This window comes from Leucopleurus acutus, assembly GCF_964270905.1.
Source record: "Leucopleurus acutus genome assembly, chromosome: 7".
Classification (NCBI taxonomy): Eukaryota; Metazoa; Chordata; class Mammalia; order Artiodactyla; family Delphinidae; genus Leucopleurus; species Leucopleurus acutus.
Window position 1 is genome coordinate 69865244 of NC_139150.1, and position 11760 is coordinate 69877003.

The following is an 11760-nucleotide window of genomic DNA, read 5'->3' on the forward strand; positions in this document are numbered from 1 at the left end:
GGCCCTCCTGCCTGATTTTCTGCTCCAGACACACTCCTGCCTTCTCCATTTGCTGATAAAGTCCACTTCGGAGTCTCTCTAAACTGCTTTCATTTCAAGATTGGAAGACATTCAAGTTGAAAGTGTTGAAGATCTGCTACAGCATTTCTTTGATGGTAGTGAAAGCACTTTCCTTTGGAAAATGGTCAATTTTTGAAACCTGGAAGAATCCAAAGTTGCTCCTGTCCTATAGACATCTCAGAGGAAATTTTCCTCCTAGGTTTTCTAAATGTTGTAAAATCTTCCAGTTGCTCCTCCTTCAAAAGTGACAGTCCAGAGAGCAGTCAGTAGGGGGTAGAAGTAGCACCAAGGACAAATAGGGCAAGCTCCACCTGGTCATCGTGGGCCCCTTTACTATGTACTCCTTCCTCGGAGAGAGCTTGGCTGTGGACCACTTTTGATTGCATAGATTCAACATCTCTGAATTTGTATATCTGTGGGAACTTTTGTTTTGCGTGACATTTCAGGGTCCCCGTACTTTCTCGTGGTCTTTTCCGATTTTTGTTTACTATTTTTCAATAATATACAAAACTCTGTAGCATCGTTGGACAGTGATACACATGCTCTATTTTAGAATCATGATAAATATAAACTATCTGCTATGAAAGACCAACAATCAGTTAAGTGAAAACAAAACAATGTCTTTGCCTTAGTTTAATTATTCTGTGCATAGCCTATTGTGGCTTTCCTTCCTCGAGTTAACGCTGCTTGTGCTCGTTCCAATCAAGATGACTGTCTCTGGGTGAAATGCTTGTTTAGATACAGTATCTGGTATGGTTTTCAAGACTTCGTTTTAGCTAATTGTGCTTTATCACAAACTTGCACTTTGAAGTTCTTCTAAGGTAATTATGTACATTGAGATTTTGTTTAGTTTTTTCCCAGCAAAATCAGAATTGTGGAATGTGTGAAATTTGTCTTTGTTCTCCTATCTCCCCGTTTAGCTGTGCTCACGTCATTTCTACTCACAGTATTCCTCTTTTCCTCCCTCAGCAGTAAAGCAGAATGATGGAGAGTGCCAGTGCTGAAGCCAGGCTGCCTTGGTTTGGATCAGATGTGCCCCCTACAACTTAAGCAGCTAATTAACTGCCTGGGCCTCAGGTCTTTGCTTACTCACACACAGGGCTTAGGACAACGGCCAGCAACTGTCGGTATTCAGTAAAACTTAGCTGCTTGTGATTATTAAGCTCTATCATACCGGCCTGCTCTCCACTGGCTGCCATGATTCCTTCTGTGCTGTGAACTAATGAAGACTCAAGATGCTAACAGTCCCCACTCTTCCTTTTAATTTTATTGAAGATTAACCGTATGTAGGGCTCTGTGTTAAATACTAGGGATACAGACACAACAAAGAAAAGGAGCTAGGACCCCTGCCTTCAAGATGCTCACATCTTGACCAAGAAGTGGGCAAGGACCTCTAGTAACCTGATAAGAGCCATTAAATATAATATAGTGTGAAGAGTTATCTAGAAGGACTGAGTCATCCCTCTGGGAATGGGGAAGGTAGTGAAGAGCCAGGGACATCCTCAGAGAGTAGTTGGTCTTGCAGGAGGTGAGTTGGAGAACGCTGTCCAGGTGGAGAGAACATTCTTGTCAAAGACATGGAATGGTCCACATTGGAAAGGCATGAAGAAGTCCACAGGTTAAAGTGAGGGTGAACTGTGCTCAGTGACTGGATATAAGAGCAGAAATAATTACTTAAAGGTGGAAAACCCTTCTGGTGAATGACTAGTGAAACCAGTCAAGATACAGTTTTGAAATTCTTCTTTGAGACATTATGCTTTGAATTTATTTAACTGGGACAGATTATAGTGTGAAAACACTGTGAACACCAACAATTGATGAATGAGTAACATTACTAGGAGTGAGTCATAAAGGGACAGTGGGGTGGGGCAGGGCTAATGTTTATGGAGAACCAATTATGTGCAGGTCCTGTGCTAAATGGTGCACTACTGTGTGTAAGGCAGAGCAGAATGTTTTGAAGGAGAAAGCCAATTATGATGGGAACAATTAAAGGGAATAGAATAGGGCTTCCCTGGTGGCACAGTGGTTGAGAGTCCGCCTGCCAATGCAGGGGACACAGGTTCGTGCCCCGGTCCGGGAAGATCCCACATGCCGCGGAGCGGCTGGGCCCGTGAGCCATGGCCGCTGAGCCTGCGCGTCCGGAGCCTGTGCTCCACAACGGGAGAGGCCACGACAATGAGAGGCCCGCGTAGCGGGAAAAAAAAAAAAAAAGGGAGTAGAGTAAAACAAACTATTGTATATGTTTGCTTAGTATTTTCATATACATAATCTTATTACAGACTCAATGTGGGGTAATTATATGATCGTCATTTTATGGGTAAGAAAAGCAAATCTCAGAAAGATTAAATGTACCAAGGATCACTAACTAGTGGAGGCAATGTTATTGGGTGACGGAGATGCAAGATTAGGGGGACTGTGCTCTAAACTGGAGATGACAAAAAAATTTCATGCCAAATCGACTGGTCTTAGTCTTCTGGAGTTAGAAGGATCCTGAGGCTTCGTTTGGGCTGAATGGTGAGGGTACTGTAATCAGCTAGCAATGGCTGCCATGAGATGGGGGGAAGGTGAGTTGCCATCCCTTGTAAATTTTATGATACCTTAGGTATGTGTCTTATTTGCTTGAGCATGAGTGAAGCAGGATTTAAGTCTGGGGTGGTTGAAGGGAGATTAAACAAGAAAGGTGACCACAAGCTATAAAGGAGGCTGGAAAAATGATATAGTGATTTCTCTAAGTTAATACTATTTTTATAACCTGACATTGTAAATATATATTTGAAACAAAAACACCACTTTTTTCTTCTTCCTTCCTTCCTTCCTTCCTTCCTTCCTCTCTCTCTCCTTTCTTTCTTTCTTTCTTTCTTTCTTTCTTTCTTTCTTTCTTTCTTTCTTTCTTTCTTCCTTCCTTTCTTCCTTTCTTCCTTCCTTCCTTCCTTCCTTCCTTCCTTCCTTCCTTCCTTCCTTCCTTCCTTCCTTCCTTCCTTCCTTCCTTCCTTTCTAGACATGGACAGATAAAATAATTTGTAAGGCTGAAAATTCAGGGGTAGTGATTTGCAATCAAACTTCTAATTGTGGTCTTGGGGACATACGAAAGTTCATCTTTAGGGAAGAGGAGCCCAAGTGAGTGAGATGGCCATATCTTTCAAGTGGTTGTGAGAGACCACAAATGTAAACAGAAAACCTTTACCTCAAATATAAAATGACATCAGGATCCTAAACTAAGCAGTCCTAACTGCAGGGCAAGTCAGCACCTGCTTCACCATGAATGAAAGGGGAACTTCCATCTCTTTGTATTTTTACTGTCTACCCTCCACATTAATGTGATACGTGTGCCTGCCTTTGCTTAGCTAGCAGTGGAAAACCACTTCCCCTCTCTGTGGCCTTGAAAATGACGACCACATGTTGTTCCAGTCTTTTCTCTCAGTTTTATTTTTCAGGTCTTAACTCATGATTGCCTTCTGGGTTTCCGTGATGGTAAGGGAATGTTTTCAATTGAAACAAGAGTTCCTGCCAAAACGAAAGAACATGAAAACATGAGTCTTCATCACATATTTGGTAAATCCCCTGCTCTCCATTTGAAAATCAGAGTTTGGGGGTTAAATTACAAGAGCACTTTCAAGTACTGCTTTTTAAAAAAACTGTCTATGTAAAATCACAGGCAATCTTTGTATGAGTGTGAGTATTAAGACTGATTAAATGTAATTTATTGAGGAAGACTTTTGAGTGGAACCATTTCTTTCTCCATTAAAGATTGTACTGAAATAAACACTGTAATTAAATCATCATTAAACTACTATTATGAAATGAGCTGATTTCTTTAGAGCATTCTAAGTTGTGGTTGCTAGTACACATTTTAAAACAAATTCTTTTTACTAATGATAAGGAAAGATGACTCTCAAGTTCTTACGTGTTAAGAATTCCTTTGATGGTACCAGGAAATTCTAATCTTAGAATAACTTCTTTTTTCCATCAATTCCTTCATTCCTGCTTATCACCAACATGAAAGTCGGCTTGTATTTAACATAATGGAGACATGTGTGCTAATGAAAACTTTAGCTTTCCTCTTTTCAGTCTTATGTATTTTCTTTTTACTAAGACTTAATCTGTGTTTGAGTAGAGGTGAGTAGCCAATGTAGCCAATGGCAACAATAGCTAACATTTGTCTGGCACTCCCTATGTATGAGGAATTGTGCTAGTGATTTACATATAATATCTAATACCTTAAATCTTAGAGATAAATCATTTCATTAGCCCATTTTTAGTTTATTTTTTTAATTGAAGCATAGTTGATTGACAATGTATTAATTTCTGGTGTACAGCAAAGTGATGCAGCTATACGCATTTATATACATATTCCTTTTCATATTCTTTTCCATTATGGTTTATTACAGGATATTGAATATAGTTCCCTGTGCTGTTCAGTAGGACCTTGTTGTTTATCTGTCTTATATATAGTAGCTTGTATCTGCTAATCCCAAACTCCTAATTTATCCCTCTCTCTGCTTTCCCCTTTGGTAACCACAAGTTTGTTTTCTATGTCTGTGAGTCTGTTTCTGTTTCATAAAGAAGTTCATTTGTCTCATATTTTAGACTCCACATATAAGTGATATATCATTAGCCCATTTTTAAATTGATGAAGCTGAACCTCAGAGAGATTAAGAAATTTGTCCAAAGTCACATAATTTATGTGCTGACATAAATATAAGGATTCTTATATAGATATCCTTATATTTATTTTAATCCAGACCTTTTGCTTTAAACCTATTAAAAAACAGCACGAAAAGTCCTTTACATTCAATTATAATTTTAAAGAGAGGTGGAAACCAGATAAAATGGGAAATCTTTGAGTGATAGAACTAAAATTCATAGGCTCAAGCCGCTTCTGTTTGCTTCACCAGATAGGGAACCTAGTCATGGCTGTCAAGAAGGACTCATCTCCATTCTCTGCACTTCAGCCACTCTCTCGTAGCTCTGTGACTACGGTTATTATCTTGCCTTCTAACTGTCTTCTCCAATGAGACTGAGCTCCCCAAGGGCAGGCACAGTGTCTTGAATGTCTTGCATATGACAAGCTGTCCAATTCACATGTATAGAATGAATAGTGAATAAAGAAATGTGCAGGGAGTTGAGGATGCTCATTGTCCCTCATAGGAATGTGTACTAAATACAGTCCCCATCTCCCTGTTAAGAAATGAAGAATTACTAAATAATACCATTGTCTGAGCCTATTAAAGTTTTGCGTATCTTTGAACCTTGCCTCTGCTACTTATTAACCACTTGACTTAGAGTAAACTATTTAAGTTTTTAGTACTCAGATCTCTAATCTGCTCTATGGCAAGCCTATTTTTTGGAATTAAAATGCTGTATTGAGAAAGATGTGATATATGCAGAGGGTATTAAAACTAGACAGTTAGTTATTTTGGCCAGGAGGGAAATAATATTACAACTAGTTAAGGATCATTGTTTTGGAGCACCTGCAAACCTTGTTACTGCATGATCAGACCTGGGGAAAAATCTACGAAAATATATTTTCTCCTATTTTGGTCAGTTAATTGTGGGCAAGGTCACTGATAGGCCATCCTCTATTGGAGGCAAAATGTGTTTCACACACAACCAGGTAGTTTACCACTTAGTATCACAGCCAGGTGCCTTTGGACAATGGGTTCCACTGGGACAATGTTCTCCAAGTTGATCAATGACAGCAGTTTATTAAGATCAACAAATCAGAGTTGCAAATTGTTCTCCCACTGCTTCCCTCCACTACTATTTTCTCTGAGTTATTACCATTTATCACTTTCAGCAAATCAAAAGGAAAAAAAAGGAAGAAGAAAAAATCAGGAGAGTTTTTAGACTTGTTGATGAAAAATGTGTTACCGATGAGTGAGATGATGTCTCCTTGGAAGTTATCACAGCTTAATAGTCCATCACACTTGCTCAGAACCTTCAAAAGTCTTTTTGGTACTGTCTCAGTGTCTCTCAATCACTCACCTGTGGGCTGACTGTGTTTTTCTATTCTCAAGTGATGATCAGAGAGGGAAGGAAGATAGAAGAGGGAAGACAGGTTCGTTAGGAACTGGTAACAGCTCTTTGACAAGACATCTAAAAATAGAATGCTGTCCCTGTCATCTTTTTCATTGTAGTGTTTATTTGCTTGAGCTACCAGGGAATGGGAAGTGAGAGTCAGCCTAAATGTCCAGTGTGGGGCACCAAACCTAAAGTGATTTCCGGTGGGAGGCTGGGTTCAGGCAGCAATGTCTGTGAAACTGTATCATGAAAGACAGAAACTTTATTGCACATGGAGTCAGAATATGACATGTTCAGTCCATTTTTTTCTTTCTAAAAATACATTTGAGATAGCCATGGCTTCATGCTAAGTTCTGTCTTTTTGGCCAACCAGCCATGCTCTTGTTTTTACTGACATAGAAGAGAGTAACTGAGCTATCCGGGATTTTGTGCAAATTTTATGAAATTCTACTTTGGCATAAAGATTGCAGTGCTTTGTAATAAAGACTCCCATATTTTAGCAAGGGAAGACAGATGGTAATTGTCTGTAAAGAGAAAAAAAACACCTTCCATACTTAAGCTCTTACTTGTGCCCAAAAAGTCCTACACAGATAGCAACGCAGAATGAAATTGTCCACAACCACCCCTTCACACATGCCTCCCCAAGACAACTGACCCTGGGGTGAAACCAAGGGTTTAGGGTGAAGCAATTTAAAAATGGAACCTTCTTTGTTGATCATCATAGAAAGCATTATAATGAAGCCCAGAGAGGCTGAGCACGCTTGGCTTAATAAGTCCAATGTTATTAGGCCCTAAGAAGTAAGAACAAAGTTAAGAAAATAGAAAGAACATGAATCTCTCATGCAGACCACATTTATCATTTCAGGGGTAGGGTGTACAGTAGAAAATTCATCCATGGGATTCAACTATGTTGGATTTTAGGAGAGCTCAAGTTGCAGCCCAGGGGAAGAAGCTAATATTGAATATTATCTCCCTCCCCGAGCGTGGCCCCCCTTCCTCAACAGATGCTGAGATCCACACAGAGGCCAATTGGTGTGAGGCCCATTCCCCAAATATATTCTTGTCTTTTAAACTATAAAGTTTACAGCAAATATGATGGAAGGGATGATTTTAACAGACTATGAAGATCTTTATGGCATTTTTAGTTGACTGGTTTTCATCTTGGCTTCATAGCAGTATTTCAAGGAAAGTTGAAGCTGTCTGTGCCCCTGTCTACTGCAGCTGGGGGAAGCTGAGGTGGGAGAGGGGACCCTCTTTCATGGCTGAACCTGACAGAAAAGTTGATAAACTTCCACCCCACACAAAGAAGTACCTAGGGGAGAAGACAAGGAGATATTTCATCTTCCCCTGTATGATGTTATAAAATATGTCCCTCCCCAGCTGAAGTCTGAACCCCTAATACCTGAGAATGTGAACTTATTTGGAAATAGGGTTGTTGCAGATATAATTAACTAAGTTGGAATGAAGTCATTTACTGGAATAGGGTGGGGCCCCTAATCCAACAAGATTAATTGTCCTTATAAAAAGTGAAAATTTGGATACAGACATGCACACAGATCTCTCAGCATGTAGAGATGAAGACCGAGATCAGGGTGATGCAGCAGAAGCCCAGGAATGCCAAAGATTCCTACAAACCACGAGAAGTTAGGAGAGAGTCACAGGGCAGATTCTCTTTCACAGCCCTCAGAAGGAACAGACCCTGCCAACACCTTGATTTCCAACCTCTAGCCTCCAGACTGAGAAAGTAAATTTCTGTTGTTCTAAGCCACCCGATTTGTGGCTTTGTACAGCAGCTTTAGCAAACGAATACAACCTGCCACCAAAGTCTGAATTTCTCCAGGGTTAAGAGATAGTCATCTGCAGGTGAGAGAGGGGACATTGAATAGAACTGTCACAGCCTCGCTGGATGAGCCAGAGAGCAGGGTACATGCTCTACCCCATTAGTTGAAAGCTTGACAATACCTGCCACTGAATGGGAAAGGCTTCTCGGTGCTCCTAGAAAAAGCAGTTGAAATGTAATCAGACGGGAACAATACTCTGTCTTGTATAGAAATAGATTTATACCTTGCATGTATATAGAGGATGTTAATCTCTTCAGATGACATCTTGTGCCCAATCTGTCATCCATATTCCCTGCTTTAGAGACCCCTCATTAGTTTTATGGTGAGCTGAAAAGAGGTTCTAGGGTTATAGGGGTGTTTTATTAATAACACCAACTGTTGTTTCTCAGTCTGATTAAGAATTATAATTTCATTCATTTCAAAAATTAATCCCTGGGATGTTGAAGTTGTGAATATGAAGAGAAAAGAGCATATTAAGGCTGAGAGGATTATGCAGAACTGAATTCCCATCATATGTGTCTATAAACTGACCCCTTCTCAGTCTTAGTTCAGGCCAACATCCCCTCGTGCTCAGACCCTCAGTAGCCTCTTGACCTCCATCCCCAACCTGCTCTAATCCACCCCTTCCAGCTGTGACAGAGTCTCCTGTCTTAAAGAGATCTGACCAGGCCACTCCTCTCCTTAAACACCCGACTCCCCAGGCCCTCAGCATCTATCCCAACTTAAATTCCAGCTTCATTTCCTTCTCACTCTTACCCAATACCTGTTACACTGTCCTTCATGACATCCCCTGAACAGGCCACGTGTTTTCATGACTCTTCTTTTGTTCAGATGGCTCTTTTCTGAAATGTTCTCTCTCCCATTCTTTTCATTTTTAAATGCTACAATCTCTTCAAATCCAAGTTCAAATACTTTCTATGTGAAGGCTGCTCAAACCATCAGACAGACAAATCTGGGCTTCTATAGGAAACTGTTCATTATGTTAAAATGACATTTATCATCATGCTATCATTTTTAATCATAGACTTATCTGTTTCTTCCCTTGAAAATGAGCTTCTTGAGGATAACATTTGTACCATGTTTGTCTATGTAAGCCCAGTGCTTAGCAGTGTCTGGTGTGGTGAGGTTGTAGGAGAGTTCATAAATCACTGACCTTGGTTAGTGTGTAAACAGCAGCTCACACAGGAAGAACAAGGAAAAAACCAGTCAGATAAGTACCTCTCCTCACGTCTAAGAATGGGCAGATCTACCTGCAGACCTTCACGAAAGTTAGCGTGAAGGAATGTGTACATGGGTTACTTTCAAAGGCAGGAGAGGTCAGTGAGGGAGTGGGTGGGTTTCTAGTTTATTTTCCAGTTCCCTATGACCCTATTTCAAGGCTCATATAACAAACACTTTAGAAGTTTACCTGGCTTCAGGCATGGCTGAAGCAATATATTCAGGAATGTGTCTTCATCTATCTTTCCCTTCTGCTGTCCTTTCTGGCTTTATTCCTCAGCATTTCTTCCAGTGTGGGACATGTCAGGCTCCCCAGAGAAGAGCACCATCTAAGCTGTGCAGCCGGACGTGGCAGTCCTGGTTCCAAGCTTACACTGAACCAGGCACCTGCTACCACAGACAGAGACTCCTTTTTCCTCAGCGTTCCAGCCAGAGTTCTTCTTGTCACTCTCATGGCCTCTGCTTGTGTCACTCAGCTCCTCCTGACCAGTCACTGTGGCCATGGAGATACCAGTGCTCTCAGTGCCTCAGCTTGGGTCAGAGGCCCATTCGCAGAGTTGGGCATGGCCCCAATCCCACAGCTGTCAGTGGTGGTCCTAGATGCTAAGCAGACCACAACAGATGTCCAGTGTAACATATAAACAGCTGAGCACAGTTCAGGCCCATCACAGGAGATGAACAAAGCTGACTCTTCTTCCTATTCACCTTTTCCTACAATCTGTTTTACCCATCTTTTTTCTTGACATTTCAAAGATTTGCAAAACAATTGGTCTTGTTTCTTAAATAGCCTTGCAGAGGCCACTTATAGAATGTTGAAGTTGGAATTTTAGAAGTGTCTTATTTACACTTTGTAATCAGAGATGCTGAATATCCTTTTCCAATATCTGTCAATATGACATTGGTAAAAATGACATTCATTTTTATCCCAAAGGACTTGCTTTTTGTATGAGATTTTGGGAAGGGCGCTCCTTAAGCTCGCTTAATTTTATGTAAGGAATTTCTACAATTTTTACTCACGTTTAATTAAGTTAAACATTGGGCATCTTCCACAGGCAAGGCCCTGTGCTAAACCAAGTCATACATTCTGGACATTAATTTCTCAAGAGTTTGAGGTATGATTATCTCCAGTTTGCATAACTTGCCCAAGATCATACAGCTAGAACGTGTCAGAACCCTCATTAGCTCTCAGGTTTATAAAACTCCATGTCCTGTGCTTTTTCCACTACAGAAAACTTTTTTTTTTTTTTTTTTTTAATATTTGGACTTTCAAATTCACAGATTTCCATTTCTTGCATTTCTGGATTAGTAAGTCATTTTCTGCTTTGAAAACTATTTGTTTTACCTCTGGGTTTTCATAAAAAATAAAAGGAGCCAAGAAATTAAAAAGTGAAAGGAAAGAGAAATTTGTTGGGTATTTCCATTAAACAACACAGGCCAAAGAGGGAAGGGATATGGGAACATATGTATATGTATAACTGATTCACTTTGTTATAAAGCAGAAACTAACACACCATTGTAAAGCAATTATACTCCAATAAAGATGTTAAAACAAACAAACAAACAAAAAAAACACAGGCCATTTTTTGTTCTTAAACATTCCTGTGAGATAACGAAAGCAGCTGGTGTAAGACTTGAAACGGAAACTGCATACAGAGCTTTCTTGCTGGTACAAGGATAAAAACATAGTGGTCGAGAGAAGGAAATGCAGCCTTCCAGGGAAAACTATGACTCATGGTTCAGACAATTGCCTCCTAAAACTTGAAGAGAAAATAGTCTCTGTAGAGTCTGGCGAGGGAGCAGATGGGAATTTCCTACTAATCTCCAGAGAGCAAAGGAGAGAAAGTCCTTTTATGAAAGGGTGGGGATGGAAGGGAGACAAACTTCTTGAGGGAAGAGAGCAGCCCCTTCTGCAGAAGGTCCTCATAGGCATTTGGAGCAAAGCCAGGAGCTAGAGCCACTTGGCCATAGAGCTCCTCGTGCTCTCTTTAAACCACAAGATCAGTGCTATGTTTTTGGATAAAAATAACAGTTTGGCAGGTAGTAGATGATTACAGGTAGTTGAGAGTATGGTGTCGGGTTCCAAATATGTCTCTGTACTTACCAACTGTGGACTTGGGCAAGTTACTTAAGCTTACTGAGCCTTGGTTTTCTTATGTGTAGAAAGAATACAGTAATACTTTCCTCCTAGGGAGGAATCCTCTCAGAAGGATTAAATAAGATGGTATATATTTATAACACATTTAGCAGAGTCCCTTGCAGAATGTATATCCTTAAGAAATGTAGCTATTATTGTTGTGTTTGCATTATGCTATTATAGCAGATGTTTGCATCTTAAAGAGACAACTTAAATATAGTTACCTTGATGATTCCTCAAAAATTAAATATGGAATTACCATTGACACAGCAATTCCACTTCTGGTTAAACTCATGTCTTTATGTAAATTACCCCCATGCCACTTTGCTCTTGAGGTCTAAAAGGTAACTAATGCAACAAATTCAGGTTACCATGCTCAATTAGAGATTTAGAAAAAAATACAAATACCTGGGAGTCAAACGGGTATTTGTACACCCAAGTTCAAAGCAGTACTAATCAAAATAACCAAAAGGTGGAAGCAACTCA